The 27,826-nt window shown below is 38.6% G+C and overlaps 1 long non-coding RNA gene across 1 annotated transcript; it reads left to right on the top strand.

The window, feature by feature from the left end:
- On the top strand, positions 1-27,826 carry LOC123365879. The gene is made up of 3 exons (XR_006577808.1): positions 1-84; positions 2,144-2,173; positions 27,620-27,826. It is a non-coding gene; the product is annotated as an uncharacterized LOC123365879 (long non-coding RNA).

Raw genomic sequence — 27,826 nt, 5'->3', positions numbered from 1 at the left:
CGGTAACATTGCTTCATTGCCACAGCATATGTTGAGTAGCTCCAAAGTACAGCAGAGCAAATCTCTTGGATGGAATAACATAAGGTAAGATGGGTTTTTATTTAGTTTAATTTGTTTATTTCTTGGGCTAGGGATATATATTATTCAAGTGAGTAGCTGTGCCAATTTAAAGTACTTGAAAGTAATTCAAAAACTTGAAATTGATGTACTACCAGTCTGTGAATAGCATGCATATTTTATCCTTCACAACACTTCCAAATGCAATAATAGATTTGGATCACTTGCTAACTTTCTACATTCAAAAATAATCTTTCTACATTAATATTAGCATCTGATCCAAAAGAAATGTTTTTTAACAAATACCCGACATATCACATAGCACATTCTGCCTATGGGGCCATTACAGGAGCCAAGGATCAGTGAAGAAATCCCCCTCAGCTGACCTGTTATGCCACCTTTCTGATCCTGTTGTACCACATGAAACTAACTGAAATTCTAATTGAATTCTAATTTAAATGCAAAGTGCAAAGTTAAGTATAGGCTCAGAAATGGATTCTTTGTCTCACTGAAGAAGCTGAAGGTGAAAATCCTTTCATTGTGTATGTTTAGAAAAGTTCCATTCTATATACAGAAGTTCTCATATTTAAAAAAACATAAATATTAATTCAGCTGCCGCTTAGAAGTCTGACAAGTCCCAAGAATCTCAACTATATCATACCGGCCCTTGGGAATTCCAACTGATTATATTTCAATCTCCATACTACCCTCATAGTCAAACATGCCAAACCCATGAAAAAATGTAGAAATTTGGCTTGGTTTTGGCTTAATTGACTTGTGAGTTGCTTGTTGGCTAGTTTCTGACTTGTAGCTTGCTGCTTGTTTGGCTTGTAGCTTGTTGCTTCTTCTTCTTCTTTTAATTGGCTCCCAGCAAGCAGGGGTAAGGGAGGGTAAGCAGGGGCAAGGGGTCAAAAGGGGACAAGGCGAGGAGAGAGTCAGGGGTGCACAGTGGGCCCACCACAGTCCCAGACTGCATGCCAGGGGGATCTAGTCACATAGAGTGTTGAGGTTCTTAGGGATTGGCTTGTTTTGGCCTTGTTTTGAAATGGGATTAGCTTGATATTTGGCTTATTGTGAAAGTCGGGGTACTTATTTACCATGTGAAAGTTGGCAACTATGCTCATAACAACAATATTATCTTCCCAGAGTTGTAGCCAAATACTCAATAGCAAAGGAAAATTTCTAGTATAGCTGGTTGGTCAGAAATTTTCCAACAGAATATTTTTCCATCAGAAAATGTCGGTTTGCAAGACGCTAAAGATTTTGCAGAAGCATGTCAGTATTTAAATTTCATTTAGAAATAGAGCTGTGTGATAAGGTTGAAATGTCCCATTTTGACCTTTTTAGAATGGAGTGTTTTAATTTTCCATTTTGAAATAACATTTTGTTTCCATTTTTAAGAATTTTATATTATAAAAGAGAATATACGATGTGAAACTCCCCTCCTCCTCCAAATTTCATTTCATGGAAAATTTCCAAATTGCAGCATTGACTACTGAAGGGAAAATCTAGTTCCTGCCCAGCTCTAGCTTCTAGTGCTCACTACTCTCACATAAGAGTCCTCATGAAAATCATTTCAATCCAATACAGCCTATCTTTTGCATAATTGTACAGAATAGGTATTCACAGTAGGTATGAATACTGTGGTAATGTTAACTACTCGCAAATGAAAATTATAAAGATTTAATTATGTAGCCAAATACTGATTGTGATTGTGCCTGTTATGTCCAGCCCTGGATAAAGCACAGCACAGAGCCACCTGGCTCTAGTGGGAGCACTTGGAGATGTGCATCAAGAAGGAGCTTATGCCAGCAGCAGAAGTTAGAGCAGGACCCATATCCTGAGGGCTGAAGACCACAGGGCTAGAATTGATTTTCTGTAGACACCACCTTGCAGTATATCCAAGTTCAGCTAGAACATTGTGGAGAACTGGGGCCTGTTTCTGCGTCTTGCATCCTCCCATAATATGCACTTGTGTAGCATCAGGGCTGACTCTTGTCCATAATGAAACAATAAAGATTACACATAGTGTTGGAACAATTTTTTTCTGTAAACGTGACATTGCCCATTAATTGTTATCTTTCAGTGAAAAGGAAAACTACCGGAAACTAGTAAGGTAAGTGTCTTCTCATAAAGCCTTTTCAATTATCCTTTACAAGCTTAGCTCTAAATAACGGTTCTTTGCCATGGGAATGGAATAATTAGTATTTGGTTCTGATTTCATTTTGTGCTAGCATGATATCTTTTGTGAAGTATGAATAACAAATCCTGTCTTACAGGTTATCTACTTTGTTTCTAAATGGATTAGTTTAAAGAGGAAATGCTGCTGTATTGGTCCATCCAGTCAATGCTTCTAAACCATTTTGTTTGTTTGTTTGGTAGTCTTATAGAATTATTTAGACTAGAGTTTATTTCAAGTAAAAGAAGAAGCTAAATCACTGTTTTACATTTTGTTTTTTGTTTGTTTCTACAAGACTAACCTGCTTGTGCCACATTGTCATCCCTTCTACTACTATACCTAAAATACTTTAATTTAATTAGTGCTACAATTACATATCCTGGTTCTTGCTCTTTTTGTTAAACAAATTGGTGGTTTATTATATGTGGCTAAAATGATATGAGCAAAAACAAGGAGGAGTACTTGTGGCACCTTAGAGATTAACGAATGTATTTGGGCTTAATCTTTTGTGGGCTAGAACCCACTTCATCAGATGCATGGAGTGGAAAATACAGTAGGAAGATTATTAATGTAATCTTATATACATATATACACATAGTACATGAAAAGATGGGAATTGCCTTACCAATTCTAATGAGACAATTAAATTAAAGACAATTCAATTCACCTGTCTCGTTAGAATTCATGCATCTGATGAAGTGGGTTCTAGCCCACGAAAGATTATGCCCAAATAAATGTGTTAGTCTGTAAGGTGCCACAAGTACTCCTTGTTTTTGCTGATGCAGACTAATATGGCTACCACTTTAAAATGATACGGTTATCATACTGATGGCTAATGGGCACTACAATCATTGTTTTAAATTAATAAGTTAAGATAAGAATGGTATATATTGTTATGTACAGTAACTTGTAAATGAATGTTGTTCTATTGCAAAATGAGGTTATAAAGATGTTATAATTCAGCTGTGTGGTATCTGTTCAATTATGTTATACAAACATGGACGTGGATTCTTAGCTGAATCCTGATCCTACTGAAGTCAAAGGCAAAATACTGCAGGACTAATTCTCCATTGCCTTCATCTTATGTAAATAGATGCAATTTTATGTGCAATATGGACAAACTGAGTTGCTCTGAGAATCATATCTTTAATTTCCTATTTGTTCATAATCTCCAACTTAAATGTGACATGAGCATCATTGTATATTTAACAGTCTCATGCTTTTGTTAAGTATCAGAGGGGTAGCCATGTTAGTCTGGTTCTGTAAAAGCAGCAAAGAATCCTGTGGCACCTTATAGACTAACAGACGTTTTGCAGCATGAGCTTTCGTGGGTGAATACCACTTGCATCCGAAGAAGTGGGTATTTACCCACGAAAGCTCATGCTGCAAAACGTCTGTTAGTCTATAAGGTGCCACAGGATTCTTTGATGCTTTTGTTAGTTACCACATAGACATATATATATGTATAATACACACACTATATATATAGTGTATATATAGTATATACATACACACACACGCACACACACACAGACGGACATATTGTATACAAACAAACAGATATTGTATACAAATACTCATATTGTCCCATATAAATATGGAGTTACATCAGACTGATTTCGTTCCAATATATTTATGACGGTGTAAATCCTGTTGTGACAGATCCATAGCTTGAGCAAATTGGCATAACTCTATTAAATCTAATCAGTTGAGGATGTGGCTCAGAGTACCTTTGCATTGTAGGTATAAATATGTTTTATAGAGCTGGTCAGAAAAACCAACATTTTCCCCCACCAAAATATTCAAACCAGTAATAATTGTTTATCATTTTTTCAGGGATTTTGTTTGTTTGTTTTCTTTGTTTTCCATAGGAAGTTTCAAATTAATTTGAAATGAGTTTTTCCCCAAAAGCCACATTTCAACTGTCATTTTTTTTAAACAAAAACACTAATTGAAACAATCTTAAGTTGTTGTTTTGGAGTTTTCTTTTTTCCAAATTTTGATTTGAAATGAAAACATTGGTTTCAATATTTTCCATGTGAAAACTTAAAATTTGTAATTTGAACTGACATTTTCCTGTAAAAAATTAGTATGGATGAAACTGTATTTTTCTGTGGGAATTTGACCAGCTCTAATATGCTACTACTGCATACAATAGTGATTCAATGCATACGTTTAGGTAGGGACATCAGCCACACAAATCTGTCTCAGAATATGTGATTACAGGAGTAGGAAACCACCATGAAAAAGCATCACTGTGAAAAACTTTGCCATGAAAAATAGCAAGCATTTTTGCAATCATAGGAACAAGTGCAAGATGCTGGCAAATATATGTGTAAATTGCTCCACAGAAAATGTACAGTACCAAGCACCTCACAGTGAGAGAATCATTCAACCATGTGTTATCCTGTCCTGTGACAGCAATATTTCTCTTGCAATGTTTACACCTGATAGAATATGCAAGTATGTGCTGCTCTCTACACTGTGTTACTGCCAAGATTTAACCCTAAAGAGTTTGGTCAATAAATAGCATAAGGAGGAAAATATATTAATTTTCTTTTTAAAAAAAGACAACTTAAACTGTACATAAATATTATTAAATCATAGAGATTTACACTGATCATATGAGCTGACTTGGCACAACTCAGGAAAAGAACAAGGAACAGTTGGTTTAAACCTTCTTGCGTTCCCGCAGTCCATCCAGCACCAGGCTAGTCCCCAATGTAAACCAGAGCAGAGTAATGGTATGTCTATACTACGAACTCTACACATGTCCAGACATGCTGTTGTGCCATAACTCCCCTACTGTCCACACTGAAACAGATGAAGTGTGTCTCAAGGTGTATAGATGCCAAGTTAGCTAGCTCACCTGAGGGATGTAGATAAGTGCATGAATTAGCTGTGGCATGACCTCATACCCAGTCCACTTTATAATGTGAATGGGATGAGGGTCAGGTAGTTGGTCTCAAGCTTCAAAATTCCTCCACTCTCATTCCCATAATGCACTGTACTCATTTCTTCCTGACCCTGATACAATCTATAAAAGTCCATTTCCCTCTCTTTGAAGTGGTCATTGTGCACTTCACTGACCACTTCTCACCTGAATTCTGCTTCAGTGTGTAAAATTCACTACTACATGTGACAATGGCTACAGCTTCAAGAGCAGTTAGCTAGAACATACCAGAGTTTTAATAATTACCTGGATTGAATACAGCATCCTGCACAATTTTGGCCAGAGTAGCAGGAACATAAAAACATAAGAAAGGCCCTACTGGATCAGACCAAAGGTCCATCTGGCCCAGTATCCTGTCTTCCAAGAGTGGCCAATGCCAGGTGCCCCAGAGGGAATGAACAGAACAGGTAATCATCAAGTGATCCATCCCCTGTCGCCCATTCCCAGCTTTGGGCAAACAGAGGGTAGGGACACCATATCTGCCCATCCTGGCTAATAGTCATTGATGGACCTATACTCCATGAATTTACCTAGTTCTTTTTTGAACTCTGTTATAGTCTTGGCCTTCACAACATCCTCTGGCAAGGAGTTCCACAGATTGAACGTGCATTGTGTGAAACAATATTTACTTTTATTTGTTTTAAACCTGGTGCCTATGAATTTCATTTGGTGATGCCTAGTTCTTGTTTAATGAGAAGGAGTAAATAACACTTCCTTATTTACTTTCTCCACAGCAGTCATGATTTTATAAACTTCTATCATATCCCCCCATAGTCATCTCTTTTCCAAGCTGAAAAGTCACAGTTTTATTAATCTCTCCTCATATGGCAGCCGTTCCAATACCCTTAATAATTTTTGTTGCCTTTTCTGAACATTTTCCAATTTAAATATATCTTTTATGAGATGGGGTGACCACATCTGCATGCAGTATTCAAGACGTGGTGTGCCATGGATTTATATAGAAGCAATATGCTATTTTCTGTTTTATTATCTATCCCTTTCTCAATTGTGCCCAAAATTCTATTCACTTTTTTGACTGCTACTGCACATTGAGCGTATGTTTTCAGACAACTATCCACAGTGACTCCAAGGTCCCTTTCTTGAGTGGTAACAGCCAATTTAGACCCCAACATTTTATATGTATAGTTGGCATTATGTTTTCCAATGTGCATTATTTTGCATTTATCAACATTAATTCATCTGCCATTTTGTTGCCCAGTCACTTAGTTTTGAGAGATCCTTTTGTAGCTCTTTGCAGTCTGCCTGACTTAACTATCTTGAACAATTTTGAATCATCTGCAAATTTTTCCACCTCACTGTTTACCCCTTTTTTCCAGATCATCTATGAATATATTGAATAGGACTGATCCCACTACAGATCCCTGGTGGACATCACTATTTACCTCTCTCCATTCTGAAAACTGACCATTTAACATGCACCTGTGCAGTGACATTACAAACAAGCTGGTATAATCAGGCATTCACTGTGCTCCTATTTAGTGCAGGAAAAAAAATGAAGCAGCTGAAATGCAGGTACAGGCAGACCCATGACTCCAAGAGACAATCCAGGAGGGCTTCTGCCACATGTCCATTTTACGAGAAACTTAACCATATGTTCTCAAGGGCCCCCAGTAGTAAGCATAGAATCATACAATCATAAGACTGGAAGGGACCTCGAGAGGTCATCTAGTCCAGTCCCCTGCACTCACGGCAGGATTAAATTTTATCTAGACCATCCCTGACAGGTTCCACAACCTCACTAGCCAATTTATTCCAGTGCTAATGTAACCCACACATCTTCTGGGTGTGGTGTTCTGTCCCATCTAGTGGCACTGGGACCACTTAAAGACAGAGATAAAATGAATCTGCTCTACAGCCTTAGTTAACAGCCAGTTGGCTTTTAGATTGTGTGGTAGAGGCTCATGCACTAAGCTGTAGATATCTCAGTTTCAATCCCACCCTCCAGCAACCGGGGTCTGTCAGTGTTACACTTAGCTACCCTGACAATTAGGATTTTTTTTTCCTAATGTACGACCTAAACCACCCTTGCTAAAATTTAAGCCCATTGCTTTGTGTCCTATCTTCAGAGGTTAAGGAGAAAAAATTGTCTCCCTCCTCCTTTAACAACTTTTTATGTACTTGAAAACTGTTATCATGTCCCCCCTCAGGCTTTTCTTCTCCAGATTAAACAAATCCATTTTTTTTTCAATCTTCCCTTACAGGTCATGTTTTCTAGACCTTTAATTATTTTTTGTTGCTCTTCTCCAGACTTTCTCCAATTTGTTCACATCTTTCCTGCAATGTGACACCCAGAATTGGACTCAATACTCCAGTTGAGGCCTAATCAGAGTGGAGTAAAGTGAAAGAATTACTTCTTGTATCTTGCTTACAACACTACTGCTATACATCCTAGAATGATGTTCACTTTTTTGCAGCAGCGTTACTCTGATGACTCATATTTTGCTTGTGATCCACTATGCCCCCAGATTCCTTTCCTCAGATCTCCTTCCTACGCAGTCATTTCCCATTTTGTATGTGTGCAACTGATTGTTCTTTCATAAGTGGAATACTTTGCATTTATCCTTATTAGATTTAATCCAATTTACTTCAAACCATTTCTCCAATTTGTCCAAATCATTTTGAATTTTAATCCTATCCTCCAAAACACTTGCAACCCCTCCCAACTTGGTATAATCTGCAAAATATATAAGTGTACTCTCTATGCCAGTGGTTCCCAAACTTGTTCTGCTGCTTGTGCAGGGAAAGCCCCTGGCAGGCCGGGCCAGTTTGTTTACCTGCCACATACACAGGTTCAGCAGATCGCAGCTCCCAGTGGCCGCAGTTCGCTGCTCCAGGCCAATGGGAGCTGCTGGAAGCAGCAGCCATTATGTCCCTCGGCCTGCGCCGCTTCCAGTAGCTCCCATTGGCCTGGAGCAGCGAACCGTGGCCACTAGGAGCCATGATCGGCCGAACCTGCAGATGTGGCAGGTAAACAAACCGGTCCGGCTCACCAGGGGCTTTCCCTGCACAAGCGGCGGAACAAGTTTGGGAACCACTGCTCTATGCCATTATCTAAATAATTAATGAAGTTATTGAACAGAACCAGACCCAGAACTGAACCCTTTAGGACCCCACTTGATATGCCCTTCCAGCTTGACTGTGAATCACTGATAACTACTCTCTGGGAATCATTTTCCAACCAGTTATGCACCCACCTTATAGTAGCTCCATCTAGGTTGTATTTCTCTAGTTTGTTTATGAGAAGGTCAAGTGAGATAGTATCAGAAGACTTACTAAAGTTAAGATATACCATATCTACTGCTTCCGCCCCGATCCACAAGGCTTGTTACCAATTCAAAGAAAGCTATCAGGTTGGTTTGACATGATTTGTTCTTGACAAATCCATGCTGATTCTTATTTATCACCTTATTATATTCTAGATGCCTGCAAATTGATTAATTGTTTGCTCCCTTATCTTTCCGGGTACTAAAGTTAACCAAACTGGCCTGTAATTCCCTGGGTTATCCTTTATTTCTCTTTTTGTAGATTGGCACTATATTTACCCTTGTCCAGTCCTCTGGCTTGTGACAATCTTCCATGATGTATTGAAGATAATTGCTAATGGTTGAGATAACTCCTCACTCAGCTCCTTGAGTATTCAAGGACCCATTTCATCAGGCCCTGGTGACTTGAAAACATCTAACTTGTCTAAGTAATTTTTAACTTGGTCTTTCCATATTTTAGCCTCTGATCCTACCTCATTATCACTGGTATTCACTATGTCAGACATCCAATCACTACTAATCTGTTTGGTGAAAACTGAAAGAAAAAAAGTCATTTAGCACTTCTGCCATTTTCACATTTTCTGTTCTTTTCTTTCCCCCCTCATTGAGTAACGGGACTACCCTGTCCTTGGTCTTCCTCTTGGTCTAATGTAGAATGTTTTCTTTTTGCCCTCGTCATTTCAGGTAGAATGCAGCATCTAACTGCTGCTAAGGCCCTATCACCAGCTCATTAGCCACCTTCTCCTCCTCCTCTATCTGCAGCCCAGAGTGCTACTACACCAGAGCTTTGGGGCCAAACATCCCTCCAGGCAGCCAGTATGGTAACGCTGGGTCTATGGGAGTGATAGGAGATATACAATCACCAGCCCCTGCACCCACATCAGAAACCCCCCCATGTGGCTCCACAAGTCATCTTGCCTCAACATTCCTCCTAGTTGAAAAAGATGAGAGTTATTCAAAGAGATTAAACTGGGGGCACACTTCAGAGTTCATATTTTTGTAGTTTGAAAAGCATTTTGTTGTTTGGTTTATAGTATCTTGCCTTCTCACATATTTTACAGGAAATTGTGATGATGTGGAGGTTTTTTAGTTATTATTATTTTTTTTAGGGCTGTCAATTAAGCTAAGTTAACTCACATGATTAAATAAAAAAATTTGTGATTTAAAAAATTAATCATGTTTAATGGTACTGTTAAACAATAAAATACCAATTAAGTGTATTAAGTATTTTTAATGTTTTTCTACATTTTTAAAATATGTTGATTTCAAGTATAACACAGAATACAAAGTGTACAGTATTCACTTTATATTATTTTTATTACAAATATCGGTACTGTAAAAATGATAAAAGAAATAGTATTTTTCAGTTCACCTCACATAAGTACAATAGTGCAATCTCTTTATCAAGAAAGAGCAACTTACAAATGTAGATTTGTTTTTGTTACATAACTGCATTCAGAAACAAAACAATGTAAAATTTTAGATCCTACAAGTCCACTCAGTCCTACTTCTTGTTCAGCCAATCGCTAAGAGAAACAAGTTTGTTTACATTTACAGGAGATATTGCTGCCTGTTTCTTATTTACAATGCCACCTGAGAGTGAGAACAGATGTTCACATGGCACTTTTGTGGAGTACTGTGTCCAGTTTTGGGCCCCACACTACAAGAAGGATGTGGAAAATTTGGAAAGCGTCCAACAGAGGGCAACAAAAATGATTAGTATCAGAGGGGTAGCGGTGTTAATCTGGATCTGTAAAAGCGGCAAAGAGTTCTGTGACACCTTATAGACTAACAAATGTATTGAAGCATGAGCCTTCGTGGGTGAATACCCACTTTGTCGGATGCCACAGAACTCTTTGCCAAAAATGATAAGGGGGCTGGAGCACGAGACTTATGAGGAGAAGCTGAGGGAACTGGGATTATTTTGTCTGCAGAAGAGACAAATGAGGAGGGATTTGATAGCTGTTTTCAACTACCTGAACGGGGGTTCCAAAGAGGGTGGATTTAGACTATTCTCAGTGGTACCAGATGATAGAACAAGGAGTGATGGTCTCAAGTTGCAGTGGGGGAGGTTTAGGTTGGATATTAGGAAAAACTTTTTAACTAGGCGGGTGATGAAGCACTGGAATGGGTTACCTAGGGATGTGGTGGAATCTCCTTCCTTAGAGGTTTTTAAGTTCAGGCTTGACAAAGCCCTGGCTGGGATGATTTAGTTGGGGATTAGGTCCTGCTTTGAGCAAGGGGTTGGCCTAGATGACCTCCTGAGGGCCCTTCCAACCCTATGATTCTATGATTCTGTGTTCATTTTAAGAACACTTTCACTTCAAATTTGACAAAATGCAAGAAAATACCAATGTGAAATTTCAAAAGATAGCTACAGCACTTGACCCAAGATTTAAGAATCTGAAGTACTTTCCCAAATCTGATCGGGACAGGGTGTAAAGCATGTGTTGAGAAGTCTTAAGAGAGCAACACTCGGATCCGGAAACTACAGAAACTGAAACACAAAAAAAGAATATCAGCCTTCTGCTGGTGGCATCTGGCTCAGATGATGAAAATGAACATGTTTGGTCTGCACTGCTTTGCTTCGTTATCGAGTAGAACCCATCATCTGCATGGATGCACATCCTCTGCAATGGTGGTTGAAGCATGAACAGACATATGAATCTTTAACGCATCTAGCACGTAAATATCTTGCAGTGTCAGCTACAACAATGCCATGCCTGTTCCCACTTTCAGGTGACATTGTAAACAAGAAGTGGGTGGCATAATCTCCTGCAAATCTAAACAAACTTGTTTGTCTGAGCAATTAGCTGAACAAGAAGTAGGATTGAGTGGACTTGTAGGCTCTAAAATTTTACATAGTTTTACTTTTGAATGTAGTTATTTTTTAACATAATTCTACATTTGTAAGTTCAACTTTTATGATAAAGAGATTGCACTCCAGTACTTGTATTAGGTGAATTGAAAGAATACAATTACTTTTGTTTTTACAGTGCAAATATTTGTAATAAAAATAAATATAAAGTGAGCACTGTACACTATGTATTCCATGTTGTAATTGAAATCAATATATTGAAAATGTTGGAGACATCCAAAAATATTGAAATAAATGATATTCTATTATTAACAGTGCGATTAATCGTACCATTAATTACGATTAATTTTTTAAATCCCTTGACAGCCCTATTTTTTTTTATATGTTGCTGTGAGAAATATGTTGCTGTTAGTTGGACATGAGCAGAATTGTGTGTTTATGTGGTACTGTGATCTCCTATGCAAGTTACAACTGAGTTAGACACTGAATTACTTGTATATGTTCCATTTATAATTTTACAATTTGATCACCTAACTTACATTCACATTTAGATTTTATTTCACTGTCTCTTTTTTCCTGTACAAGTGTGAATTTAGGTAAAAGAAAACATATCCTTAATGTGGAAATTTCAGAAATTATGCCTCTGAAAGAGAACTATAACATTTCACCTGGTGCCTAATTCTTTCCCTGAATACACAACGGAGACATCATTCAGTAAGGCTAATGAGGAAATTAACTAATGCACTCACTGACCTTATCATTCACCTTTATATGGATTGTTAATTGTAATGGTTTGTAATGTTGCCATGTTCCATAAAGTGTGCATTCATTTTTCAATGTACTGTTGTGCATGGAAGAGAACAGTACAATCACCTAACCTGAGCTGAACACACAATCATCCAGAGTCCCTTGTGCACATTGAAAAGTGACATGATTTATGCAAAGCAGATTTCTACAACTACTTCATAGATAACTTTACAGTCATTTATTTGTGTCATTGTAAATGTGAGAGGTGGACGAGTGCAAAGCTCCATGTTGACTTGTACCTTTAAGGATTAATTTCTCTTCAATGCAATGAAGCATAGGGACAGATCAAACCATATATTATGATACACAACTGCATTTTAAAAGGTATTATACACTACGCATTTCAAATATGTGGAGTAAAGCCCATGACACCATTACTTAATAGTTTCAGTAGGCCTACTTCAATGTTGTATTTTCAGAACACTGCTGTCCTGCTTTGTCTGTGAAGGGTGGAAAACTGGGGAAGTTGTTATGGAAAGAAACACACTTATGCTGTTGTCATGCATCATGTGTTCTGGCCATCCTCAGTATGTGCATTACAAAAAAACACTCTCTAAACACTAAAGGTGTTCACTGGTACTGGAATAAGACCTAAATGTTGTACTTTATATCATTGAATAGCTTAGAAAATTTTGCAGGGATGACTGTGAATGTGTTTCTAAATGTCTCTCAAAGTTCAGAAGTCTTAGGGGTACACAAAACGGATGGAGAAAGTTCTGGATATGTTTTCTGTACTTGAATACATTTATTAATTTTCCATATAACTCAGGTCCTCAAAATAGTGAACAAAGGGCAGAGTCCTGTATTTTTAAATGTCTTTGCTGCACATGGTGGAATAATAATTACAATAAATAAAAGCAAACAAAAATGCATGGAACATACAAGCAATCACACAGCAACTGCTGCTCCCCTACCTCATTCCCCCCCACCCCCATGACACACCTTAAACAAACTCCAGCATATCAGTAAAAAGGAATCTTTAACAGTTGTGAATTGTGGTAGACATGTGTGTTGCGGGGATAATGAACAGTCAAAACAGTGATATAATGAATGTTTCCCACCCCTCCCCACCCCCCTGCAGAAATCCCTCCCCACACCTCAAACAAGTTATATGAAAACCTGTTACTGGGGATTCCAAACAGGTGTCAATTGTAGCAAAGGCACTTAAGATAATGAAAAGGAATCCAGTCACATGATAGCTGGATTTGTCCCCATCACTAGATCAACCCCCAACCATAAACACCTTCCAGAAAATCTGAGAAGAGGGGGTTCCATTGAGCAATGAATTGACGTATTCAGCAGAGGTATTGAAGTATTCACTAGACCCAGTATGGTCATTCTTATCATCTTATGTCATGTTCTACCTTTTTTATAGTTAATAAACTTGTTTTATTGCTTTATCTAATCAAGTGAGTTTAAGATAAAGCATCTGGGCAGAGCAGGAGCAAGGCTAGGAACAAGACAGAATCCTAGTTGGACAAGGCTAGGAGCAATGCAAACACAGGAGAGATCACAGCTCCTGGCATGTGCATTGAGCAACCACTGGCAAAGTACTACTGCTGCGCTTAAGAGCAGTCCCGGAAATGTTGCTCAGCCAATCGGGAAATCTGGTCAATTAGAGATTTCAGCTGCGGTTAGCTAGCTCATCCCAGATACAGCTGCAGTCCCTCATTCCTTACACTTACATTACTAGCCCACACTGAAACCTGTGTCACCATGTCTTCACTGCTACTTCTAGCAAGATAACTAGATTGAAGATAGTGTGTGCATGCTTAGAGCTCAGTGAAAAAATGATTTTTTGGTTTGAAGACTTAACCAAAAACTCCAGAAAAAAATCCAGTTCCATTCAAATTGCAAACTATTTTTTTTCAAATTAAAAAGTTTAAAAAAAACCAAAACCTGCTATTGTTTTGACTCGACTGAAATGTTTTGAGTTTGTGAAAAACATTTGCTTTTTTTTATTTTTCAATTAATGTAGAGGCAAACTAAATATTCTAGTTGATTCAAAACAATTTATTGTGGGAGGCAAAGTTTTTCATTTTGATTCAGGTGTTTTTCACCTTTTTGTTTGTGTTTTATTTTAATGGCCAAATTGGAAATCAAAATATCATTTCAAAATGAAGAGTTTAAAAGAAACATTTATTTTTTCCAAAATGAAACCTTTTGAAAAAGAGTTTGCCAAGCTCTAGGTATGTCTATATGAGCTCCAAATCACACCTTCAATTGGAATGTAGATGTAGCCTGTGTGTGCACTTCTGCTCTAGTCAAGCGTAGAGTGCCGCTTTTTTTGACAGAAAGCTCCACTGCTATAGTTGGTCATAACATATATTTTGGGGCCAGGACTGCAACTGTCTGACTTACAGCACCACAACAACAGGTTCAGGGCAAAGCAGGAATTCTTTTGAATATATAAGGAAAACATTATTGCACTTCATCCTCAAAAAACCTACTGCTTTTAATAGCACTGCTAAGCACTTTCCAGGATTGGGAATTTATTGTTCAGCGAGAATAATTTAGTGCATCGAGACTTGGCTTCAGCATCCTGAGATTATTACCCCCATTATGTCCCATGCCACTATATAGTGTGAATCATCACCATCTCTAGGTTATTATGGTGATAGCACGATACCTGATAATCTATCCCTCATCATCTGTGTCAAACTACTTTCCTGCTGCTACTCGGGCTATTCCAAGCCACTATTTATAAGAGTTAGAAGCAGTACTCAGAGCATCATTTCTTCCTTAATGGCTACTGAAGCCAAAAGAAAGTCTTCAATAGGCTTTGGATTAGGTCCTGCATCTTCCACTCTCTTCTTTCATGATCACAGTTAGACGTAGACAATGCAAAGCCAAAACAACAGCAGCAACAGAAGCCTCAGTTCTGACAACGGGTACTAAATTGCAGTACTTTCCTGTCAAACCCAAATATGGCTCCTTTTTGTTGCTGCACTGATAATTAGAGAGATGAGGGCACTGGAACTCATGCTTTTTTGAACAGTAGTGCAAACTGGGGCTGGACTACACAGAAGTAAATATTCTGGAATAATTATACAATAGCTATTTCAGTAAATGTCCAAGTATAGACAAGCCCATCTTTTAGGTGATCAATGGACTTATTTTACTAAAGGAATGAGATTACCAAAAGAAAGGGACCAAACGGTGGTTCCAATGGTCTCAAAACTGTTGGTGAAAGGCCCCTATTTTCATAAATAAAAAGGCAGCTAGCTCAAACTTAAAAAAAAACACTAACTAGACAAATGATGTTTTCAAATATGCAAAATCTTGTTTAAAAAAAATCTAGTTGTAGCCTTCTATTTAAGCAACTGTGTAAACTCTTACTAGAAAGCATTAAAAGGCATTGTTAACTTCAAGACAAAACTGTGATTGGTCATGCCAAATGTGACCTTAGAGTTAACTCAACAGCATTTTCTGTTTGTCTGTAATGAAAAAACTATTGAATGTCGCATCCTATCAATCCCATAATTTCAAAGAATGTTCTAGGCATCAATGGACACAGTCTATTGATTTTGGTGGAAGCTGGAATGCCAGCAAATCCTGATTCAGAGGAAAATCAGGGTCCTCAGAGTGTCCAGTGATGCAGGAAAAATAATATCTCTACCACCCCCTGCTGCTGCCTACACATATCAAAGGCAGCAGCTGAACTGGCTGCCTTGGAAGATTATTCATACCTTGGATTCAAACAGAAAAAGAGCCTTATGAGGAAGGTTTGTAAGGAGGTGTGTTTGTAGGGATTCTGTGGGTAGAGATAAGAGGGTAGGAGAGCAGCAGGGACGGTAGGATGGAGCTGTGGTGGCTGAAGAAGCAGCAGGGACTGGAGGGATGGAGCAGTGGCAATGGAGAAATCAAGGACCGAGAGGGGAGAACTGGGTGGATTGGCATTGGAAGCAGGGACCCAGATATTGAGAGTGGAAAGCAGAGCCCTGGTAGAGGGAGGTAGGAGGAGGAAGATGGAGAAGGGAAAGCTCAGACTTGGGGTGAGGGGAGGGAACCCGGCGGGATAAAAATAGGAAGGAGAGAAATGGCAGTGGACACAGAGCCCCTTGCATGTGCTGGAGGAGGACATGAGACACTCTTCCGGGGAGTAATGGTGTGTGTGGGGGGGGGCATTAGCAGATTAGGGCTCCGACCCTCTGGGCAGGGCAGAGCAGCACAGTCTATGGCCGACCTCCTGGGTGAGGCAGGAAACAATCTACAATCTATAGCCTTGACCCTCTGGGCAGAGTAGAGCAATGGCTACAGAGTCTTTGGCTACAGCCTTCATGCTGGAGAAGACAGCAAAAAATACAGTCTGAGGCTTTGAACCTCTGGGTTCCTATCCATCAGGCTCAGAAGAAGGCCACTCTGTTTCACTACCTGCTCACCATGGATATCAAAATGGGGAAGTCTCAGCTTGCTGGGGATCCACCATATCCCCATTAACAATGGCCACCAGGACATAGGTCTGGTTTAAAGACTCATCTCTCTTTTGCTCTTCAACAAAGTTTGAGAACCTCATCAGGATATCAGATTCAGATAAGGGGGCAACCCATGTCTCTGGGTGGGACTGGGGTACTAATGTCTCTGGTTGTCTGGAACTCCGTTCATCTGGCCTGGATACCTCCACTGCACTGGCAAGGTGTACTTAGTCGTGAGCCATCAATCATGGGGAAGCTGGTGGTGGGACCCCCTTATTCTCTGGAGGTTTCAAAAAACTTCTCTAGGAGGTCTCCAAAATATTTCCAGTCTCAGCTGACAATGACTGGGTAGGTGAGAGATGCACATAGACCTACTGTTAGGGATCTTGTATGCCCCTTCTATGGTTGGTTGAATCAGTGTGGCTTTATGTCCCCATTCATAGACAGTAGGTAGATGGTGCCCCACGGAGGCCCTGGTGTTGTTCCAATGACTCCCTCATGAGAGTCTGGTCACACCCCGAGTCCAGTAGGTCCATTATTTCCATCACACTGATGTTAACAGAGATGGTCAGTTTAGCTGGCCCCGGACATCATGCTTGGACCTATACAATCCAGACTTGCCCATAGCTGCATTCCATGAATGGCCAGTTATGGTCTCTGTACTCCAGATGGCCACACAAAAAGGAATCAAGCAAACTTCCTCAGCCTGGTGGTTAATTTCAAGACCAAACCCAGGACCTTGGTAGACCCTTTGGCATGGAATCTCCCTGATCAGGACCCCAGGGAGATGATTTGAGGAGTCACAAGCTGAATCCCACCCAAGCAACCACAGTTCCTTGGTGTGAGCAGTCCATGACCTCTGTGACTTCCTGAGTCTCCAGAACCCTGGCAAGGGAGGATACTGGTTTGCCTCTTGAGGATGTCAGTCTCCCCAAACTAAGAGTTTCTGTCACCCAGAGCAGAACCCTTGATCCTAGGGAACCCACCCGGGATGTCTCTCTGGCTACTACCCATTCAAAAATTTAAAGGAAGCCCCTTTCTTAGGGCTATATCTTTGCTCACATTTTCCACCAAAATTGTGACTGGGTTGCTTCTGAGGTACTCTTTCATGGCCCATTAGGGCACAACTCATCCAGCAGTGGGGCTCCATCTCTGTCTCTGAGAGGTCTGATATAATGGTGCTTTCATCCTCTCGCCAATGCACACTTCAGTCCTTTCCATTCTGGGATGGAATCAAAAACAAAAAGCTCAAAACAGGGTCAGCCAAGAACCTCCAGTAGGACCCCATCCTTCTAGTTATGGCTTGGATCCAAACATTCTATGATTCTGATGATCTCCCAAGGTCTAGTCATCCTTTCTAGTACGTGCTTATCCAGTCGGCTACATAGCTCATTCTCTGGGCTTCAACCAGGTTTCTCTCCCATCAAGAGAAGCAGAGCTCTGCTCTCCTTCCTTGTCAACCTTAAACTGGGCTAGGTCTGTTTCTTTTAACTTCTCCTTCATGGCTAACATTTGCTACAGGAATAGCAGGACGGGACCAACTGGGCCTATAGATTCTCCTTAATCCTTCTGTTTTCAGTCCCATCACAGGGACATGGGGAATACACAGTGCCCCTGGCACGGGGCGGAGAGGACCATGGGAGACCCAGTTCCTGGCATGATAACAAGGTAAGGGACTTGAAATAGAGGGGCATGGGATGGTGATGCATAGAGAACTTTGTATGTGGGGTGGGGAATGTAGGTAGCCCCTGGTGGGAGCAGTGCACTCTGCAAACAAAAGCTATGAAGTGTATCCCTCTGCCCCAAGTTATGCTTTACTGTATATTCCCCCATAATTAGCTGAATCTGTGTGCGGGATATAGCTATATGTCCACATATGACTGTCTGTTATGGTTCAGGGTTAGCTATACCTTTAATCCTCCTCTGTCTCTCCATGGGAATGCCTTTGAAGTGACAGGCAATGTACCAATATTACTCTGGGATCCCATAGTTCACCCCACTCTTAGACTGGGGTCCTAAGTCAGAGCACCTCTGTTCACCAATTCTGTCTCCTCAGCAGGTCCAGCTGGGTTTTGGACCTTGCAATAGACTTCCCTTTGGGAGAACGTGATCAGTATGAAAATGCAGTGACACAGAACACCCTCTTCATAATAATGTTATTATTTATCCATAGGAACAATGCAGTCAGAGAGGGAAGGGGTTAAAACAACAGGTGTAAGATACACACATCTTATACTTTCCTAGAAAGTTTGGTGGGTTCCTCTTGTCTCATATTCCCCAGCACTTTGGAACTACATTGCAGCCTCTGTCTCAGTCTGAACCTGCTCTTAGGTTCACAGGAAATCTTTTTATTCATTTCAAAGTTCCTTGTCTGAATTGGGACCCCTGAATCTGGTAACTCCAGTTTATGCTCTTCATCAGATTAGTTGGAGGTAAACTTCCTGCAATGGATTAACTGTATTGTCTATTAAGCACCAGCAATTGAGTTAGAGTCATTGGCTGCCTTCCTGGAGATGTGTAAAACCATGCAGCAGTGAGTTAAAGCTTTGCTGGCATATAGCAGACAGTGTGATAATAATGATATAGACAGAGGTACACATAATATTTATAAAAAATAATACAGCTATCACCCACACTTTTCATACCTACCAAGTCTTACTTAGTTTTGGTTCAGTTTCATGCAATTTTCCATGGTATAATTTATATGATCAATACAGCAAGTTCCTGGTATAGAGGAGTTAGGTGAAAGTTGTTTTTTCATAGTGATTTTTCTGTCATAGATTACTCATCTGCTTTAGTTAGAAAACTAAATTTAGATCTTTTGCTTTCTAGTGTAAAAATTAATACATTATATATATACATACACACGCTGTAACTAAATATGCACCTCTATCTCTCACGTCTCTGTATGTGTGTGTATTGTAAGATACAAGACCCCACAGTTCCTATTGTGTCAGATGCGCATCCGATGCTCCTGGAGGGTGGTTGCAGAACCAGACTCAAAGAACACCATCCCCTGGTCATGTTCTTATAGGTCTTTGCCTCAATGTATGTCTATGGAAGTTGCTTCATCATGCTGAATTGGTGATTGGGGTAACCATTAATCAGCTTGATCAGCAGATGGTACATCCATGACGGGCATACATTATCTTTGAGTCTTCTATCTCTCCTTGATGCGCTTTGGTGGGTTCCGGCATGCCGTCCGGGGGTCATCCATTTACCTCCGCCCTGCCTTATCTTCAGCCCATTGATGGTTGTGAGTCTTAGGTTTTGGCTGGTACTAGTTTCTGATCAATTATCTACCTGTCACAAACACTCAGTCCCATGCGCTCAGCATTCTCACATCCATACTTAACAGGTTTGATTAGATTCTTTCTCCCTCTTTCCTCTACTAAGAGATTTACATAGGCATAATCAAGTTTCTCAAGGGATGAGAGGATCAGTGGGTATGGCTTAAGGAAACATCATTGTTTTTCCCAAAGTTCTTATCAACTCTTGGTACAGACTTTCTGTCCTGTAACAGCATTCTTATCGGTTACATGCATATTCAATCCCTTCTACAGGCCTTAGATAATTGGCATGTTGGCCTTGGGCTTCTTACAGAGAGTCATTCAACTTTTGACAGAGAACAGAGAGAAATTCTTTTAGCAGACTAGGTATATAGAACAAACAATACTAGTTTCCTTTAAACTATATTCTATTCTTATATTCTAATATTCTATTCATATTTTTTCTAATATTTATTATAATTGGGACATGTTCCAACAATAGCTTGTGACCTCAGAGCTTCCAGTGTTTATGGCCCCAGGACAGCCCAGAAGGCAGACTTTGCTGTCCATCTCTTTTCACTGTTTTTTGTTTGTTTGTTTGTTTAATTTTGATTTTTTTTCTGAATTAGAATGAAAGCAAGGTTCCAAATAATAAAATCCTCTAAAATTGGAATACAATTCTCTGCCCACATCTATCTACCTCCACAATGCTCCAGCAAACTCAGTTTTCTGTATTTAGCAAAAAGCTAATGCAGATACCTCATTACTCTACCTGGAGCTAGGCTTGAACCAGAGAATGAATTAAAAAACTCCTATTCCTGTGCTATCCCACTCATCCATGGGCTAAGCTGCAAATGCTGAATTTATTCTTTAATAGTGAAGCCCCAACTCCTTTCATTTTAATTTGTGCTTAAATTTGCAATGCTTTATTCTTCCAGCAAATTATGTGTATGCTTTCAGATCAAAAGATCTAAATGTACAGTGTATGTGTCTCTAGACTCTTTGTGCATCCAGAAGCATCTAATTAATACTTAATACTTTTCAAAGTATTTAAAGTAGCCTGCTACTTATTCTACTTTCCTTCATTTCACTATGCATACAGAAACACCCAGCATCATCATCTTTATAGCAGCTGCTCTTTGATTAAGGCATTAGGAAAGATCACAGTAGATTAAGTTTATTTTGTAAGATTTATTTAAAACCAAGTGTATTGATTTCAAAAAAATAATAATAATGTAAAATATGGAGTTCCTTTTCTGATAGAAGCCACGTAAGGCTAGTATGCACTAGAAACGGACTGATCTATTCAGCTTTTATTTCTATTATTATTGTTTTAACAAAGCATCTTTCTGATTTTGAGCTAAATAAGCACAGGGTTCCTCATGTCTAATTAAGGAGCTGTAAATTCTGGTCCATGGCAGTCAGTAAAAGATCTCTGTCATAAACATTCAGTCAATTGAACCAAATATGTAAACCTATTTGGTTACAGGCTTTCATAAATTAGTGATGACAATATCTAAAATCCTGGTCCTTCATAGAACTGCTCCAATCCAGCAAAGCTCATGAGCAGATGCTTAGCTTTAAAAAACAAAGTTTAAATAGGTTTAAGGTCTTTTCTGAATAGGGATGGATACACATTCTGAAAGTTAAGTGTTTGCTTATGTTTCTTATTGAATTTGGGCCAGAATGCTTTCTTTTAATTGCTTAGTCACTCATCCTTAGTGAGAGTTAGGTAAGTGCAGACCTCACAGAGGATGTTCAAAACACTGAAAAATTGGGAGCTGGATTAGCTATAATAAATACACATTTAGAAGAAAAAAAATTAAACAGCAAATAAAATCTGAGTTCTTTAATATATATATAACTTTTTTTTTTAAACTGAGGCTGCACCTTATTCATGCCAATGGCGATTTACTCATACAAGTAGTTCCAATGGAAGAGTTTTTCACTAGAAAATGCTGATTTGACTAAATCTAAGCATGCTATGTGAATGTACTGATTTCTGATAATTTCCTGTTGAAAAATTTGAACTCTGTTTTCATGAGGTTGAAATGTGTTAATTAGAGGAGGGACTGGAACCTGGGTGTCCTGTTTAGTCAACAGGCTATAGATTTATTCTCATGTTTTCTCCAGACCAATGCATGTTTTAGTATTTATATAAATTGGAACAACTTCAACAGGACAGTCTGAGAGACTTCTCCCCAGCATCCCTATCCAGTGGCTAGGAAGCTTTCTCACCATGTTGCTATGGATATAAAGGGGGGGTCACATATTTTCTGGGGGGTTTATGATTGGTGATTGCAAAGTTTTCTTTGCTCTTAATAAAAAAAGTGACAAAAGAAAAAAACAAAATGTTTAATTCAACCTGAAATATTTTTTTAAAATTTTTGCTGAGAATACTGAAAACTTTTCTTTTAGGGCCAAATGAAACATTGACTCAATAGTTTTTATATTGGTAATATATTATAAAAATAAAGGGTGAAATTCTGGCTCCTTTGAAGTCAATTGCAAAACTCTCAGAAGTCATACATCTGATTGGCAGGACCGTGTGTGTGTGTGTGGTGAAGGGTGTTCTTTTTTCATTTATGTATGACATTTTTATTTCAAAAAATATTTAGTACAATAAACAAGGATACCATAAATAGATCTAACAAATAAAACAATAACACATATACAGCCCAATCCCAGACGTCCTAATTCAATCTTTTCTTAGGCAAATCGGAGTTTTGAAGTCAATGGGAAAATTTTTCTGATTAAAGAATAAAAAAATAATTCAGGTTTCACCTTTTTTTTATGTGGTAAGTCCTCACTAGGTCACAGAAGAGAAGTTTAAAATTATAATCACTTCTCTTTGCTACAGTTGACAGACTGCTATATTGTAGCAAATTGCAAAATGACAAAGAAAAATATCCTCCTATTAATTACATTGCTACTAGTACAAATAATTCTTTGACCAAAGTGGTCTATAGGAAGTCAGTATTTTACACAACGATTAAGAATAAATATAAAAGTTAGAGAAAGAGGAAGAAAAGTCAGAACATCAACGAATGAGTATTTAAAGTGATAACTATTTTTAAAAAAAATAAAGATAACCTCACAGCAGCAGTATCTGAGCAACTCCAGTTATTCCCTTTGTGAGGTGATAACTGTGGGTATATTTTGACTTCATAATTGTAACCACACATTTGTTTGCATAGGTATGAAGAAATGAAGAATTTAGCTCAAAGTTAAGAACTCTAATTATACTTGAAACTGGAAGAAAGTTCCTGAAGGACACAAATACTTCTATCACTACCATGAACTGGATGGGTAAATCTGACCATGTCTACACTAGGGGGACTATAGTGGCATGGCTACAGTGCCATAGCTATGCTGGCCTAATTCCATATTGTAGACAAAAACAATAATGATGGAAGGAGTTTTTCCATCGCTGTAGGAACACCACCCTCTCTGTGCGATGGTCACTAGTTTGATGGAAGCATTCTTCTGTCACCTAATTGCATCTACCATGGGAGTTAGATCAGCATAGCTAAGGTTCTCAGTGGTGTGCATTTTTCATGCTCCTGAGCACCATAGGTATGTTAACCTACATTTTAAGTGTAGATCAAGCCTCAGTGATTGCAGATATCTGGATTATATAGGAGGTAGTATAAAGAAGGTAGGTTACTGTAGTATTCTATCATCACAAACTAATTTTCATATAGATTTATTCTCAGTCAATACATTTTGTATCTGTTACTGATAGGGTATCCATGTTCTCAGTAGGAACTGCATATGCACAAGTACAGTCTATTACTGCCATTACACTGGGGATTCCAATAATATCAATAAGGTCTTATTTTACTTTTTGCTGATGCAATGGAATAGCACACATATAATGAGGGTCTTGAGTTTAATTATGGCATCAAAATTACATAACCCACTGTCAGAAACAGATAGATAATTCATCTGAGTTACACATCTGCCTAGCTTTCATGGAAATTCTTTATATCATAGATAGAAGGCACACAGTAATTTCTGAAGAATAGTCAGTGAATGGCTTTGTCTTGACATACATACTAGTTACAGGCTGACAAGGTCACATATGTCCATCTAATTAAAATGGAAACATCAGCTGTTTACCCTTCCTATTCTTAGATTTTAAGGTCTTTAAAGTAATCTCTTTGGACTCTTTACTCCATCACCTCAGGATTGCATAAGAAGCAAAAAAGAATACTTAGCAATTTCATAGCCTTTGTAATCTTTAAATATACTTTGGAAAGATTAATTCATTCTTTAAACATCCTATTCATTCTTATAACAGAGAGGTTGAATGACTTGTTCAATGCCACAGAAAAAGCCAGTTACAAAGCCAAAATTTGAATATAACATTAAAAAAAATCTATCTATCTATCTATCTATCTATCTTGTCATTTAGATCATGACCTGAGGTCCATTAAAGGCAATGGAAAGATTTCCATTAACTTAAAATGGGCATTGTATCAGGCCTTTGTTCCTGACATAATGATGAGGGTAAAATCTAAACCACCATTATCTCATCTTGGGTCATTTATATGTAAATATGTAATCTCAAATTAGGCTCAACTGCTAGGTTTGTGAAAAGTTCAGGACACTGATACAAAGTTATCTTTATCCTTTATGAAAATTGAGTAGAATATGGGAAAGAGCAACAATCTTCAGCTGAACTTGCTAAATTTGACTTTTTTCAGTACTGCTCTCATCAAACCTTCTATCCCTACCTCTATTTCCTTCTAGCTCAGAGAGACACTCATATATTTTATATTCCTGGCTTGGAACTAATAGGATCTAGCTGCCAGGGTGAGTCAGTAAAATAGGTCGGAATCTCTGTGCTGTATCCTGTGACTTGACTTCTGGGTAAGTCATCTGATAAGTTTAGCATCTTTATATAGTGTCCTAGAAGCTGACACTATTCCATTGATATACGTCAACTGGCAACAATACTCTACTGAAGGGTTTTCAGCCTCAGTAATCAATTTCAATCAGCGAGATCTTATCCTCAAGTGTTAGAATTTATAGCAAGAATATAAAAGAGCTATCATATATTCAGAAAATTCAAGCATATGCAGAAAATTCAAGCATATGCAGAAAATTCCATACAGTCCTATGACTAGTGTCATGGAGTGCTACCATCCCAAAGATATTTTACCCCTGCTGTCTCCCAGTCACTCTTGAAACTCTCCCAGTGAGCACTAGTGCAAAATGAGGAGAACAATGACTTAAAGTTAACTCCTTGTTTCCAAGGGATCAGATATTTCTCCTGCACCTGGTACAGGGCTGCTTATATGAATAATATAAACCCAAAACATATTTTAAGTATGTAAATCTGTTGTGGGAATTTATTTCAAATTAGAGGACATTTCTGTTACTCAAAAACAAAGGAAAACTGTAAAAGGCTGTAATCATGAGAAAAGTACCACAACATAAGATGTTTCATTATCTGGACTTCAAAGAGGTCACAGTCTCTCCAATGGGTCTTCAGTTTGTGATTGTATTACTAGATAATGCACTTTCAATAATTTGAGAGACTAGGAGGATTAGTGGATTAATGCACCAGTCTTTGGATTCTGAAGAATTAGGTTAAAAGATCTGCTTTAGGTCAAAAGAGAAATGAGTTTGATAATCTCTGTTTATTCCCTCCAAATATTTGTCCAAATTACAAAACCACCTTGAAGCATTTCCTGCTATTCAAATTCTTTACCTATAAAGGTCAGAACTGGTGTTATGTGCAAACAAAAGCACCCTGCAAGGTTATGTTTCTCTGATTGAAACTGAGCTGCAGTGCCAAAACAGACTAAAACATTTGGATAATACCCAGGTGTATTATACTGCTTTGTATATAAATCAAATGCTTCAGTTTGAATATTGATATTCTATCATTTTTCTTTTGTAAAACACATGCATTCTTTGTACTTGTTATTTTTGGAAACAAATAATAGTGATGAAATCAAGAATATTGACCAAACTTCTAACTAGATTTAAATCAAGCTTTAGAAAAATCAGGAAAACTAAAAAGGAGAGAGACATCTAGATTTATTTGTCCATAGCGTCATGAATGTCAGGGGCTTGAGTTGCCTTTAACTTGCTCTGGGGTATATCATAGAATTATAGAAATGTAGGCCTGAAAGGGACCTTGATAGATCATCTAGTCCAGGGGTTGGCAACCTATGGCACGGGTGCTGAAGGCAGCACACGAGCTGGTTTTCAGTGGTACTTGCATTGCCCAGGTCCTGGCCACCAGTCCGGGGGGCTCTACATTTTAATTTAATTTTAAATGAAGCTTCTTAAACGTTTTAAAAACCTTATTTACTTTACATACAACAATTGTTTAGTTATATATTATAGACTTATAGAAAGAGACCTTCTAAAAATGTTAAAATGTATTACTGGCACGCAAAACCTTAAATTAGAGTGCATAAATGAAGACTCGGCACACCACTTCTGAAAGGTTGCCAGCCCCTGATCTAGTCAATCCCTCGGTGCAGGACCAAGTATGCCTCGACCGTCCCTGATACATATTTGTCTAACCTGTTCCTAAAAGCCTCCAATGATGGGGATTCTACAACCTCCTTTGGAAATCTATTTCAGAGCTTAACTACCTTTATATCTGTTTTTCCTAATATCTAACCTAAATATCCTTTGCTGTAGATTAAGCCCATTACTTCTTGTTCTACCTTTAGTGCACATGGAGAGCAATTGATTACCACTTTCTTTTTATCAGCCCTTAAGATATTTGAAGACTGTTATCTGGTCCCCACTCTGTCTTTTCTCAAGACTAAACATACCCAGTTTTGTTTTGTTTTTTAATCTTTCCTCATAGTTCCAGTTTTCTAGACCTTTTATCATTTTTGTTGTTCTCCTCTGGACTCTCTCCAGTTTGTCTACATCTTTTGTGAAGTGTTGCACGAAGAGCTGGACACAGTACTCCAGCTGAGGTCTCACCAGTGCTGAGTAGTGGGGGACAGTTACCTCCTGCACCTTATATAAAACACTCCTGTTAATACACGCCAGAATTATATTAGCCTATTTTGCAACTGCATCACATTGTTGACTCATACTCAATTTGTGATCCACTATAACGCCAGGATTCTTTTCAGCAGTACTACCACCCAGCCAATTACACAACTACAAAATGGGGATTATTTGATTTTTCCTTCCTAAGTGTAGTATATTGCACTTGTTTCTATTCAACAACATTTTATTGGTTACTTGCCAATTCTCCAATTTGTCAAGGTCAATTTGAATCCTAATCCTTTCCTCCAAAGTGCTTGCAATCCCTGCCAATTTGGTGTCATTCACAAATTTTGTAAGCAAACTCTCCACTCCATTATCCAAATCATCAATGAAAATGTTGAAAAGTACCAGACTCAGCACTGACCCTGTGAGATCACACTAGATATGCCCTGCGATTTTGACAGCAATTCATTGATAACTGCTCTTAGAGTACCTACCATCTTTCAACTAGTATCTCGTGGGAGTGTACTGTAACCCCCATATTCATCATTATATATAATTGTGATATTTTATATAAAGCATGCAATGTAAGGTATCATGAGAAAGGTTATGATCCACTGAAAACCATAGATCTATCTAAATATGTATATCATTAGTGCATATGAAATCATGAGATTGTGTTGTATGGTTGTCACTAAAATATGCTGTGAGTTGGGGAATCACCCAGATATTAGATACCCAGAGACAACAACATGGGAGGTAACATCGGTGCATCCGACGAAGTGGGTATAAACCCACGAAAGCTCATGCTCCAAAACGTCTGTTAGTCTATAAGGTGCCACAAGACTCTTTGCTGCTTTTACAGATCCAGACTAACACGGCTACCCCTCTGATACATGGGCGGTAACAACGCTCAAGCGGGTATCAAACAACCATCAACAGCCATTGTCCAACAAGGGAGCTACAATTCAATGCCTCGTCTGCAGAAGGTCACATCAGAGGAATTGCTCAACCTGGTGACTCAGCAATGCCCATCATATATGCCTGGGCTTGTGTTCTCCAAGCACATGGA

This window comes from Mauremys mutica, chromosome 3 (assembly GCF_020497125.1).
Source record: "Mauremys mutica isolate MM-2020 ecotype Southern chromosome 3, ASM2049712v1, whole genome shotgun sequence".
NCBI classification, from domain to species: Eukaryota; Metazoa; Chordata; order Testudines; family Geoemydidae; genus Mauremys; species Mauremys mutica.
The sequence above is the reverse complement of the archived record's forward strand: the minus strand, read 5'-3'. Positions and strand labels throughout refer to the sequence as shown.